Source organism: Blastomyces gilchristii, assembly GCF_000003855.2.
Source record: "Blastomyces gilchristii SLH14081 genomic scaffold supercont1.1, whole genome shotgun sequence".
NCBI classification, from domain to species: Eukaryota; Fungi; Ascomycota; class Eurotiomycetes; order Onygenales; family Ajellomycetaceae; genus Blastomyces; species Blastomyces gilchristii.
In genome coordinates this window covers 5,962,256-5,976,263 of record NW_003101682.1, presented here as the reverse complement: position 1 = coordinate 5,976,263, position 14,008 = coordinate 5,962,256, and the positions used below count along the sequence as shown (strand labels likewise).

Here is a 14,008-nt window from a genome sequence, read left to right as displayed (position 1 = left end):
AGTCTGAAGAGAAAAAGTTCTGCTCTCGAGTATATAGCTAGTGTTCATCTTAGCAGTTTCTATCTCATTATTCTACAGCAGTTTAATGCAAAAAAAGAGTTCTTAGAATTAGTTTTTTACTTCTCTTGAAAAAGTAAGATATTTTTCTCTGAGTTTTATATAATATTCTTACAAAGAATTAAAAACAGAGCTATTTTCTGTTATAATTTCATATTCTTTTAAGTAAAAATTACATTTTCAGTGACTGAAGAGCTCTTATTAATACTTAATTGTTTTTTACACTTTTTATTAACTGATTCAAGTTGCACACTTGTTGTGTGAGAAGAATTGAATGATTTAGAATAAAATTAAATAGTTTTAATCAATTTCTCTGCAAAAAATTAACTTATTTTTTATCAGTTTCTCTCTCAAAAACTGTCATATTGTCTGATTTATTATCAATTAATATCATACTTTTTCTCACTGTATCTCAAGAAAGAGATTGTAAAGATTTTATTAATTTATCTTAAAAATCAGTTTTAGTTTATTAGATTCTCTTCAAAAATCTAATCTAGTTACTGAACTAGTGTGAAAAAAAATCATATGTTTTATATACAACAGTCTTTCATACTTCTTTTGAAATAGTCTGATCAATTTTTCAATTGAAAATAGAGTGATAAATGTCTCAATTGAAATAGTCTGATCAGCTTTTCATTCAGTGAGAAAAATGAGTTCAAAAATACACTCAGTTGATAAGAAAAAAGATGCTTTCTCAAATACTATTTCTAAGATTGAAATTCTGAAGAGAAGAAAGAAAGAAGAAATAGAGAAATAACAAGTTCTTGAAATACAAGAGCTTGAAAAAGCCAGTAAAATTCTTGAAAAACAGTATCTGATTAAGATGAATAAAGAAGTTCTGTTAATTCTTCATACTTAAACTAGACAACTACAAAAGGTGATTAAGTTCAAGCTTGGAATTTCAAACACAGTTTAAAAAATATTGAAAATTTCTAGTATAATCACTGACTCTTCTTCATCTTTTTCTTTCTTAAATTGAAAAAAAAACATATACTTAAGCAGCAGAATCTGCTGTTTCTGAACTGAGTATCAGAATCATGAATTTCACGTTTGATTTCATTTGATCTGATCTCATACATTTCTTGGCATGAATTCCGCTGAGACTAATCATTAAAAAAACATGCAAAGTGACTATATATCAGATCTCAAAATGAGATCATGACTTAGAAAAAATAAGAAAGTGATCTCATTTGATCTCATTTAGTCTCATTCTTAGCATAAAGTTACTATTTTTAGACATTTTAAGGTATTCTTTAGACTATTTTTAATTTTTTAAAAAGTAACACCTTTTGATAACACTCAAATGAGATTTAAAGTCACTTAAAGCAATAAAAATAATTTAAATTGAGAAGTGAAAATCATGATCTCATTTGAAAAATGTGATAAGAGTAGACGGTAAGTCTCACTGAGAGAGTATAAGACTACTATTCAATGTTAAAACTGTGTAATTAGATCAGTTAAATTGATAATGAAATCATCAAATATTCTGATCCTGGTTTCAGACACGGTCACACGGTCAGTCTTGCTGTTTCTAAACTTACTGTCTCAAAATCTGCTTAAAACTCTGAAAGTACTCAGAGAAAAAACACTCATACTTCTCTTTATAAGAAAGAAGAGAAGAAAATGTAAAAAGAGAAAAATATTCAAATCTTCAGAAATAAAAGACTTATTCTTACAGTCTTAAATAGAGAGATTCTACAGAAGAACAAGCTGAACTTAAATCTCATTTTTAAAATTAAAAATGAAATCAATTAGTAGTTCTTTTCTCAGTTAATATGTAATATTGAAGTTCAAAAATTAGTTGTAGCTTCAATTGAGTTATCTTTCTTTGAAAATTTCATCATTCTAACTACAATGCCTGAATTCAGTGTGGAATTTCTTATTGAGAATGAGAATATCTGAAAATCAGCAATAGAATCTCTGTTAAATATAACAATTCTATCTAAAAGAGATGAAAAGTGAGATAAATTCATTCTCTATAATATTTCAGTCAAAATTTTTGACTGTGGGAAAGAACTACTACTTCTTAAAAATGAGTTAGAAGAATATAATTCTATTCAACTAAGAAAGAAGTCTGTATAACTGAATTCAATTGAATTCAGACAAATCAGAAGAAATGCCTCTGTTCTAGATTATATAAAGACACTTAAATAATCAAAAATCTCTGAAGTGAGAGTGATAGATTTGAAAATAAGAGTTCATGAATACAAAGACTCAAGATTGAATCTCAAAGCATAAACACAGTATTCAAACTGTCAAAGATATAAACACTTTACAATCTCTTATTTCAGAGAATTAAAATGTAAATTCTGTGTCAAAGATCACAAAACTAGTGAGTATAAATATGAAATATGCTTAAAAAGAGATGAAATATATTAATATACTCTGTTTAAATACTCTAACTGTAAAGAAAAGTATGTATCTAGTTCAAAAGAATACACATTTGCTTCAAGAATTCAAAAGAACTGGAGAAAAGAAGAAGCTCAAAGTCAATTTAAAACTAAAGATAACAGTTGAGTCAGTAAATCTACAACTACAAGCTTAAAAAGAAGAAAGTCTTAATTATCTAAATTCTTAAACTTAAATTCTTCAGCTAAATACAAACAGAATTTGAATTCTTAAACATCTATTAAGATTAGAGAATTGAGAAATAACTCTGTTGATAAACTAGAAAGAATATAAGCAGTTAAAATTCCTGCTTTTCAAAACAGTTATAATCTACTATCAAATAATAGTGATTAGATACTACTCTATTTCTACTCTCTTTTAGCATAAATATACAATAAAAATAATCAAAAAAGTCTAAAAATTCTTTAAAAATTATATTTATTTAAAACAATATGAATAGAAACTCAAATTGTATTTATTCTTTTCTTCAGATTGTATTTGAATAAAAAGTTAACTTTGTACTTCTTCAAGAATCAAACTTTGATACTGAGTAAAAGTATATCATTTCTCATTCAAGCTATTACTGCTTTCTATCTGAAAAATCTGAGATAAAATCAAGAGTAGTGATTTATAAGAGAAAAAGATCAAGATATTAATTTAATCTGACATTTAATATTATATCTGACTTTAATATTCTAGTGAGTGATATTATAGATAAAGAGAATAAGTTTAATACTATTCAACTTTTAAATATCTATAATGAAAAGTCATTGAAAGAAAACAAAAATATCTGAATAATTAATAGAGAATTTTTAAATATAATTCTCTTAAAAAACTCTACAATTGTAGAAGACTTTAATACACATCATCTCTGATAAAATTCAGAATGCAGAAGAGCAGTAAGAGTAGATAAACTGATTAAATGAACTTTTAAGTATTTAATAGATTTAGTTAATAAGTCTGATTAATAAACATTTCTTAGAAAAGACATGAAACAGAAATCTATTATAGATCTAACTTTTATATTATAAAATCTAATTAAAAAAAGACTTATAAACTGATTTATTAAATCAAATGAGATCTCAGAATCAGATCATGAGATCATTTAATTTAATATTAAACTGAGTGAAAAATAAATGAGTGAAAATTCTCTTCTCTCTAATCAGTATAACTTTGAAAAAGCTGATTGAAAAGCAGTTAAAGAAAGTGTAAAACAGCTGAAATCTGAAAAGCAGAGTGAGCTCTATTGAAATCAGAGCCAAGATATCTTAAATGAAATACCTGAGAATAGAGTGTAGCTGATTACATCTATTCTTCTAATAAGTATTAGAGAAAATATTTCAAAGAAAAAGTCTTCTGAGTATTTCAAATCTTGATAAAATAAGAATATCACTTCTAAAAGAAAACAATTAGTCACTGTTAAGAGAAATTGAAAGAATAACTTAATATCTGATAAAGAGTATAAAGCTATCTGAAATGAATATTTTTTAGATATTAAAAGAGTCAAAACAGACTGCTGAAATAAATTTCTTGAAGAAGTATAAGAAAAAGAAGTCTTTAAAGCCTTTAACTATATCAAAATAAGAAGAATAGCAAAGCTTTTAACCTTAGAATATGAATTTCAGAATGAATTGTATACAGCAAACTCTTTTAAGAAAAAGTGTTAAGCTTTTATGAGAATTCTCTTTCAAAACTCATCACATTTAGAAGCGAAGAATATGCCTGTAAGAGGCCTACGCTGAATAGATCGGTATAATATATAGGTCTTATAATACAAAAGTGGAAAATTTTAGAGAAGAAAGGAAAGAGAAAGTGTGAGAATCAGCGATCGGAGTGAATATTTATACGCGTATGTGGTGGAGCTTCGGGGCGGAAGAATAGGAATTTCATGGGTTTTTCAGCTGAGAATCAGCAAGTGAAGATCGGAGCTTTCAGCGGAATCTATGAAGTGTAATGAAATAGTCTATATAATTGATCAGGCGCAGCCCGTCACAATGTCATTTCATGAAAATATTGATAAAAATAACTGGGAATGGCCTGAGCTTACACATGATGAACTAGAGTCAGCTATAGTCTCAAGTTCAATTAAAACTACTGCAGGGCCTGATTCAATCAATTACTTAATTATTCAAAACACATATTTCTACTTAAAGAATGAATATTATGAGCTCTTTTTCAATCTCTTAAAAAATAATTATCATTCTGAATACTGAAGAGAAGCTACTGAAGTAATTGTTATAAAATTTAATAGAAAAGTGTTAATTTCTAAGTTATATAGAGTAATATCTCTGTTGAACTGTTTAAGAAAAATTCTAGAAAAGATAATAGCTACTAGATTATCTTTTATAAGCTCTATTAGTAATTCTCTTCTATTTAATGAATAAATAAGAGATAGAAAACAATGTTCTATAATTGATACTGTTCTTTCAGTTGTTTATAATATTCAAGTAGTAAAGTATAAAGATCTGGTCTCAACTGCAGTTTTTATTGATATAAAAGATGCATTTGATTATATTTCAAAGTCTAAAATAATTCAAACTTTGAAGATGTTAAAACTGTTACTTTCTGCCAGCGTGGCCCAGTTGGTAAGACTGGTAACCAAGGCTGCACACATTAGAAGTGTGTGGGTTCGAATCCCATCACTGACACCTGTCACTTCTTACCCATGAAAGCCCTCATGTAATAGAGGCTGAGTCTAATTAGTAAGGCTTGATGTGAGGTAGAACTCTCTACTGCAAGTCAAGTCACTAGTTAAGCAAGATTCTGCAAACACTCATCAGAGCTGATATAAGATGTCAATATCTCACTATTCTACTGTACACTTGTCAAGGTTCTAATAATATAGAGTCAAGCCTAATGTAGTGATTATACACTACTTAAGCAAGTTTCTAACTAGGGCTGTTATCAGAGCCTAGCTTCCTCTCAAATACAGAGAATGATTTTGAAAATCATCTGACTAGCAGATCTAGACATGTATCTAGACTCTAGACAGAGCACTCTGATAGGCTAGAGCCTGCAAGCTCACTGCTAAGCTCTAATACTGGCAGAGAGAACTGCAGTCATCAAGTCTATAATTAGTTTCTAACATGGAGTGAGGTCATGACAGCTGATTGATAGGTCTATGAGCATCTAATAAGGCTGAGATCAGCAACTGAAAGCTTGGTGTGTACATCATCAAGTGAGCAGTGACAGTCACTAACTAATGCCTCTGGAAATTAGTGGCTGGCCCGAGAGAATGAACACGGTGATCAGTTAATTATAGAGGATTAAATATAATTAGCTTAAGATGCATCCTGCGGGTGGCTAGCACCTGTAGTTACATTTATTCAAAATAATGTGAATAGAAACTCAAATTGCATTTATTCTTGTCTTTAAATTATATTTGAATAAAAAGTTGATTTTGTACTGCTTCAGGAGCCGAATGTTGATACTGAGCAAAAATATGTCATTTCTCATTCAAGCTACTACTGCTTTTTACCTCAAAAGTCTGAGATAAAGTCAAGAGTAGTGATCTATGAAAGAAAGAGATCAAGATATTAATTTAATCTAAGATTTAATATCATGTCTGACTCTGATATTCTGGTGAGTGATATTATAGATAAAGAGAATAAGTTTGACACTATACAGCTTATAAATATCTATAATGAAAAGTTATTGAAGAAAAATAATAACATCTGAATAATTAATAAAGGATTTCTGAACATAACTTTATCAAGAAACTCTATAATTGCAGGAGATTTCAATACACATTATCTCTGATGAAATTCAGAATATAAAAGAGCAGTAAGAGCTGATAATCTGATTGAATAAATCTTTGAGCATTCAATAAATTTAGTTAACAAGTCTGATCAACAAACATTCTTTAGAAAAGGCATGAAACAGAAATCTATTATAGATCTAATCTTCATGTTATAAAATCTAATAGAAAAAAGACTGGTAAACTGATTTATTGATTCAAATGAGATATCAGAATCAGGTTATGAGATTATTCAATTTAATATTGAACTGAGTGAGAAACAAATGAGTGAAAATTCTCTTCTCTCTAATCAGTATAACTTTGAACAAGCTGATTGAAAAGCAGTTGAAGAAAGAGTAAAACAGCTGAAATCTGAAAGACAGAGTGAGCTCTATTGAAATCAAAGTCAAGATATCTGAAATGAAATGCTTGAGAATAGAGTAAAGCTGATTACATCTATTCTTCTAACAAGTATTGAAGAAAATATTTCAAAGAGAAAGTCTTCTGAGTATTCAAAACCTTGATGAAATGAGAATATCATATCTAAAAGAAAACAATTGGCTACTGCTAGAAGAGATTGAAAGAATGATATAATTTCTGATAAAGAGTTTAAAGCTGTCAGAAATGAATATTTTTCAGATATTAAAAAAGCTAAAACAGACTGCTGAAATAAATTTCTTGAAGAAGCATAAGAAAAAGAAGTTTTTAAAGCTTTTAACTATACTAAAACATGAAGTGTAGCAAAACTTCCAATCTTAGAATATGAGTTTCAGAATAAATCATATACAGCAAACTCTTTTGAGGAAAAATGTCAAGCTTTTATAAGAACTCTCTTTCAAAACTCATCAGATTTAGATTCAGAGGAAGAGAATATATCATGTCTCAACTATATTGATGAAAATGACTGAGAATGGCCTGATCTTACTCAAGATGAACTAGAGTCAGCTATCTTCTCAGGTTCAGTTAAGACTGCTGCAGGGCCTGATTCAATTAATCACTTAATTATTCAAAATACATACCCCTACTTAAAGAATGAATATTTTGAGCTCTTTTTCAATCTCTTGAAAAATGAATATCATTCTAAATGCTGAAGAGAAGCCACTGAAGTGATTCTTACAAAACCTAATAGAAAAACTTCAATTTCTAAGTCATATAGAGTAATATCTCTATTGAACTGTCTAGAAAAGGTTTTAGAAAAGATAATAGCTACTCAACTATCTTTTATAAGCTCTATAAGTGATTCTCTTTTATTCAGTGAACAAATGAAAGATAGAAAACAGTGTTCTGCAATTGATACTGTTCTCTCAGTTGTTCATGATATTCAAATAGTAAAGCATGAGAGTCTGATCTCAACTGCAGTTTTTATTGATATAAAAGAAGCATTTGATCATGTTTCAAAGTCAAAGTTAATTCAGACATTGAAGATATTAAAACTGCTACTTTCTTTAATAAAATGAGTTAACTGTTTTATATCTAAAAGAATTATACAACTCTTCTTTGATAAAATGAAACAAGACAAGACTGAGATAAAAATAGAAGTACTACAAGAATCTTCAATCTCACTCATTTTATTTGCAATATACACTGCATATCTATTCAAAAATAGAAATATGATAATAGTGTGATCTCTGAGTTATGTGAATGATATTGATCTAGTCTACAGCTCAAAAACTATCAAAGAGAATTTGAAAGTAATTGAAGAAGCTGCAAAGGAAATCTTTGTTAGAGCAGATATCAATCAAATTCAATTTGATATGAATAAAACTGAGTTAATTCATTTCTTTTCTAGATTCAATGAGAAAGAACTATCTCTAACTCTTTTAAATAGAGAGATTAAACCCAGTGTAAATATCAAATGATTAGGAGTATGATTAAACTCCAAGTTGAATTTTAAATATCACATTCAACAAAGAACTGTCAAGACAGAAAGATTATTGAACAACATAATCAGACTATCAAATACAGAGAGAGGTCTATTCTTCCAGGCTATGAGACAGTTATATATAGCCTGTATTACATCAGTAGCTGATTATGAAGTTCAAGTTTGATGAAATAATCAAGGGAATTTCACTGAACTCTTTCAAAGTCTGCAAAACAGAGTCTTGAGAAGAATTCTGAAAGCATTCAAATCATCTCCTATTAAAGCAATGGAAATTGAATCTTCAATTCCTTCTTCTGCTATTAGATTTGAAAAGGCCTGTATAAACTATGCTCTGAGAGTTGTAAAGATGAGCTTAAATTATATAATCAGAGAAAGAGTCTCTTCTTCATTTTCATCAATTAACTCTGGAAATGAACTGGATTGAAATAGATTTCTTGATTGAAATGAAAATAATTCTTCAAAGAAAATGCCTTCTCAACTGTACAGACTATGCTCTCTGATTAAAAACCAATTCTCTTCTCTAAATATTGAAAAAGTTGATCATGAGAAGTTATCTCCCTGGAGAGAAAAGCTTGAATCTCTTATAGACTTACAAATAAGTGAACTATTAAAAGAGAAAGAATATGAACAGTATTTGAAGAGAATCTCTATAATCAATATAAAAGACTCTATTCTGATTTATTCAGATGACTCAAAAAATGAGAATTTGAATAGATTAGATGCAGACATTGCTTATACTGAAGATAATATTAATTTTATCTCAGATTTCTAGAATCTAGGCTGTGAATCTGAAGTCTTTGATGCTGAACTATTTGCAATAGTGAAAGCTTTCAAACTCATTGAAATAAAATCTCATAAAAGAGGAAATTGTTTGAAAGAGACATGAATATTCTCTGATAGTCAAGCTGCTTTAAAAAGACTTAGAAATAGTCAGATTCATAATAATCAAATGAATCTTGAACTGATCTTAAACTCTGTTTTGAAAATTCAAAAGAGAAGAACATCAAAGCTGATAATTTATCTGCACTGGATTCCTGCTCATATGAATATTCATGACAATGAATTGACTGATTCAGCTGCAAAAAAGAGTACAGAATTAAGCAGATCTATTCAAAAAATTATGTTCTGATCTTTTATAAAGAGAAAAATAAAAGAATCTTGTTTAGATAAGTGAAATGAAAGCTGGCAGAAACAAAAGAAGAGTATACATTATTCAAGATTTGAAACAAAACCTAAGTGGAAATCTTGTTCAATTAAATGTAAAAAGAAAATATTCTCATCTATAATACAGCTGAAACTAGAACATGGCTATTTCAAATCTTATATACAAAGATTTGATGATAGATTTGACTCAATAGAATGCTCATTCTGCAATACAAATGAGAATTCTGAGCATATTATAATACACTGTGCATTATACAATAGTCTCAGAGCCAGATTGAAAGAGAAGTATGATCTAAATCAATTAAATATGAGATTCTTATTCTCAACTGAGACAGGAATTAAATACTTAATAGACTTTCTATCAGAAACTCAAGCAGCTATAAGAAAATGACTAAATTCAGAATTATCTGAATATGAAGAGGAGGAAATCAACCAGATATAGTCTGTTAAAACAGCTATATACTATCTTTTAATAATTTGTTTTGTTACAGTCTTTCTTTACTTTATCTTTTTCTTTCAATTCCTTTCTATCTATCTATTTAATGTGTCTATCTTTAAGACTGTGTTCTCTTTTCCTTTGTCATGATATTGTTAAATGGTTTCAAAGTATCAGAAGATGTTAAAACACTGCAATTTGTAAATGGTTTTTGTATTCTGAGCTGGAATTTTCTGATTTTGCATATCTGAAATTAATGAATGTATAATAGTTAACTTTACAGATATAGGAAAAACCCTGGGAACTAAAAGTTCTCAGGTAGATGTCATAGTCTCTGACTGCATACATCTATAATTGAAGAATAATAATAATAATAATAATAATAACTGTCACTTTCTCTAATAAAATGAGTTAACTGTTTTATATTTAAAAGAATTATACAACTATTCTTGAATGAAATAAAATAAGATAAAACTGAGATAAAAATAGAAGTACTGTAAGAATCTTCAATCTCATCTGTTTTATTTACAATATACACTGCATATCTATTCAAGAATAGAGAGATAAAAATAGTGAAATCTTCAAGTTATATAGATGATATTGATCTAGTCTACAGTTCAAAGATAATTAAAGACAATTTAGAAGTAATTGAAAAAGCAGTAAAGAAAATCTTTGTTAGAGCAGATATTAATCTAATTCAATTTAATATGAATAAAACTGAGTTAAATCACTTTTTTTTCAGATTCAATGAGAAAAAACTAAGTCTAACTCTTTTAAATAAAGAGCTTACACTCAGTTGAAATATTAAATAATTAGAAGTATGATTAAACTCCAAGTTGAATTTTAAATATTATATTTAACAAAGAATTATCAAGACAGAGAGACTACTGAATAGTGTAATCAGACTATTAAATACTGAGAGAGATCTATTCTTTCAAACTATGAAACAGTTATGCATAGTCTGTACCACCTCAGTAGCTGATTATAGAGTTCAAGTTTGATGAAATAATTAAGATAACTTCATTAAACTCTTTCAAAATCTGTAAGAAATCTCACTTCTTATGAATTCTTTACCTTCATTTCTATCTCTCATGTACTCAATAGAGTTAGCAGCTCTTGGCTACACACAACTATATAGACTGAAGTTCGCGAATACTATTTACAACTCAGCTTGAATGCTATTATACATCTAATCTCTACATTTATCTTTCTATCATGAATACTTATAGTAGTTAACAGTACATATCATGTCAAGCTGCAAACACCTGAATAATTGTCTGTGAGAACTTATTCTTACATTTCAAGCTCTGTCAGTCAGCAATCACTCATTATAACTGAAAAAACTAGAAACTTACATACTTCAATCTCTATAAACTCTACTGCAGACACTTAGAAGCAGCTATCTGAATTATGAATAATCTCTGTAAAAGAAGTCTTAGAGAACTTATCAATCACTTATAGAATATCATTCTCTGCATCTGTGACAGAGAAACTCTCTGAACTGATGAATAAATCAATCTCAGTAAAGAATATTCTTGAGCATCTCTCACAGAACTAAGCTATTTTTCTACAAGAAATACTTACTGTCTGTAAACACTCTTAAACTGAGTCTCTAGACATGATCTTCAGAGACATCTGTGAACTGAAAAGAAACTTTCTTAAGCTGAAATCACTTAAGATTATCTACTGAATCACAATCTATAAAAGCTTTTATAAGTTTGTATTTAAAATTGACTTACAAGCTCAGTTGTGTGATATAAAAGATGAAGAAGCTGTTATCTATGTAATGACAGATCTCTACTATACTGAAGTTAAGAACTGACTAAATTATTTAGAAAATAATTATAAGAGATCTCACTGATCTGTTCTTAAAATCTATCTGAAGAATAAGTTAAGAGACTCTGTAAGCTGAATAGAGAATATCTGAACTGTGATAATTAATATTAGAAAAAGAGGTAAGAAATCTGATGAAGACTACTCACAGTACTTCATGAAATTGTGATGTAAATTGAGATCTGTAGAAACAGAGTTCTGAAACAAGATCTGAATAATGATATTTGTAAAGAAGCTGAATAAAGATATATAGAATAAGCTTATTAAGTAAGACTTTAAGTTCTTAACTCTGAAGAAACTGATAACTCTTATTCACTGCTTATAAATCACTGTGAGAGTCATAGACTTACAAAGAGTGAATCACTGACTGACTCTGTAAGAGTCAGAATAATAGAGAACAGATTTACTGAGAAAAGATGATAAGATATAGAGAGATTTGTATCTGACTACTGAGCAGAGAGAGAGAGCTTCACAAGCTTCTATAAATAGAGTGTATAATAGAAAGATTAAGAAAAAAAGTCTCTGCTTTATCTGTTCTAAATTAGAACATCTTTATACAAACTATCTGAATAAATTAAAATAGAAATTTGAGAAGTCATAGACAGAGTCAGCAACAGTCTTCTTAAGAGTCTTGAAGCTGATATCTGAATCTGTTACTTCTTCAATGAAAATGTATACTTGTGAGAAGAGACTGCACTGCAGTACTGCTGCTTCATCAGTATAAGAAATATTAATAAACTCAGAATCTCAGATTACTGTAGTGTCTTTAAAGCTCACAGAGTGAATAAGCTAAGTAATGAAAACTGAGAACCTGCTCTTATAATAAGCAGGATATGAGAACTCAGATCTGAGAACTGAGAGACTTATAAGAGTTATCTTTGAATTGCAAGATCTCTCTAGAATCTGAAGAAGATTTACAGAAACTGTCATTATTACAGACATCATAGATAACATGTACTTGAGACTTACATGACTTCAAAGACATAATTCATATATAGCTGTTTATAAGTCAGGTTTATACTTCTGATCAGTATTGACAGACTCACTTATAGAGATAGAATCAGTTAATACTGTAGAGTTAATTAGAGAAGATAAGTCTATCTATATAATAACTTTGTAAATGTCTGAGAACTTCACAGTTATGAAAACTGAGCTTTCAGATATCAGAGAAATTTCAAGATCTTGCAGAGATATTCAGTTCAGCTAAGATAGCTAAGCTTCTATCTTACTGTGAGAAGAATCTGATAATAGATTTGATAGAAGAGTAGAAACTCTTCTGAGAAATAATCTATAAACTCTCTCATCATGAAACAGAGGTCTTACAGACTTATGTAAAGAAGAATCTGAAGAATGACTTTATCTGATCTTTACAGACCTCTGCAGAAGTCTCTGTGATATTTATAAAGAAGAAGAATGAAGATCTCAGATTATATATAAACTACTGTAATCTGAATTTCAAGACTATAAAGAGTCACTATTCTCTATCTCTGATTGAGAATGTAATCAACTGTTTCACAGAAGCTGTTAGATTCACATAACTGAATATAATCAATATATATATATAACTGTAAATACAGTCTGAGAATAAATGAAAGACTGTCTTTAGAACTGCACTGAGATTATTTAAATATCTAGTGATATCTTTTGATTTAACTAATATCTCTGTGATATTTCAGTCTTTTATTAATAAAACACTTTATGTATATCTGAATGTCTTTGTGATAATATATCTGAATAATATGATAATGTACTTTATAAAGAAGAAAGAATACACTGAGTATATATAAACTGTGTTAAAGATCTTAGATGAGACAGAACTGTATATTAAGCTTGTAAAGTGCAACTTCAGTATCTGTTAAATTAATTTCCTAGAATATATAATCACTGCAGATCACATTCAGATGAAATCTTCATGAGTTGAGACTATTCTATTATAATCAGAGTTAACTAGTGTTTATAAGATTCAGATTTTTCTGAGCTTTGTGAATTTCTATAGATGATTTATCTTTGTATTCATAAGAATCTTCTTAGCTCTTACAGATATGCTGAAGAGTGAAAATAAGAAGAAGTCATTTTATAAATAAAGAATAAAAAGATTATTAAAAAGAGAGAACTGTAAGAACTTTCTTATTTCAGAAACTCACAGAGTCTTTATAAGATTGAAATAGATATTTACAGATACAGTGATACTGTTTCACTTTGATTTCTTACTCTTAATCAGATTAAAGACAGATATCTTCTTCTTTATAATTTCAGAAATAGTCTTATAACTACAGTTAAATAAAAACTGAGTTTCAGTGATCTTTTTCTTATAAAAGATACAATCTGCAGAGATCAACTGTAATATTTATAATTAGAAGCTTCTTATAATAGTGAAATTCTTCTGTCACTGATATCACTACTTTAAGAGTCTTATGACAGTGATTACTGTTAGAACTGATCATGACAGCTTATAACAGTTTATCTTAATCAAGAAACTCTCACAGTGACAGATCTGCTAAGCTCAGAGACT

General features: G+C 28.6%; 1 pseudogene across 1 annotated transcript; it reads left to right on the top strand.

The window, feature by feature from the left end:
• The first annotated feature begins 5,012 nt into the window (after window positions 1-5,012).
• On the top strand, window positions 5,013-5,093 carry BDBG_16160 (annotated as a pseudogene). Its single transcript has one exon. The product of its transcript is annotated as a tRNA-OTHER (tRNA).
• The last annotated feature ends 8,915 nt before the right edge of the window (window positions 5,094-14,008 follow it).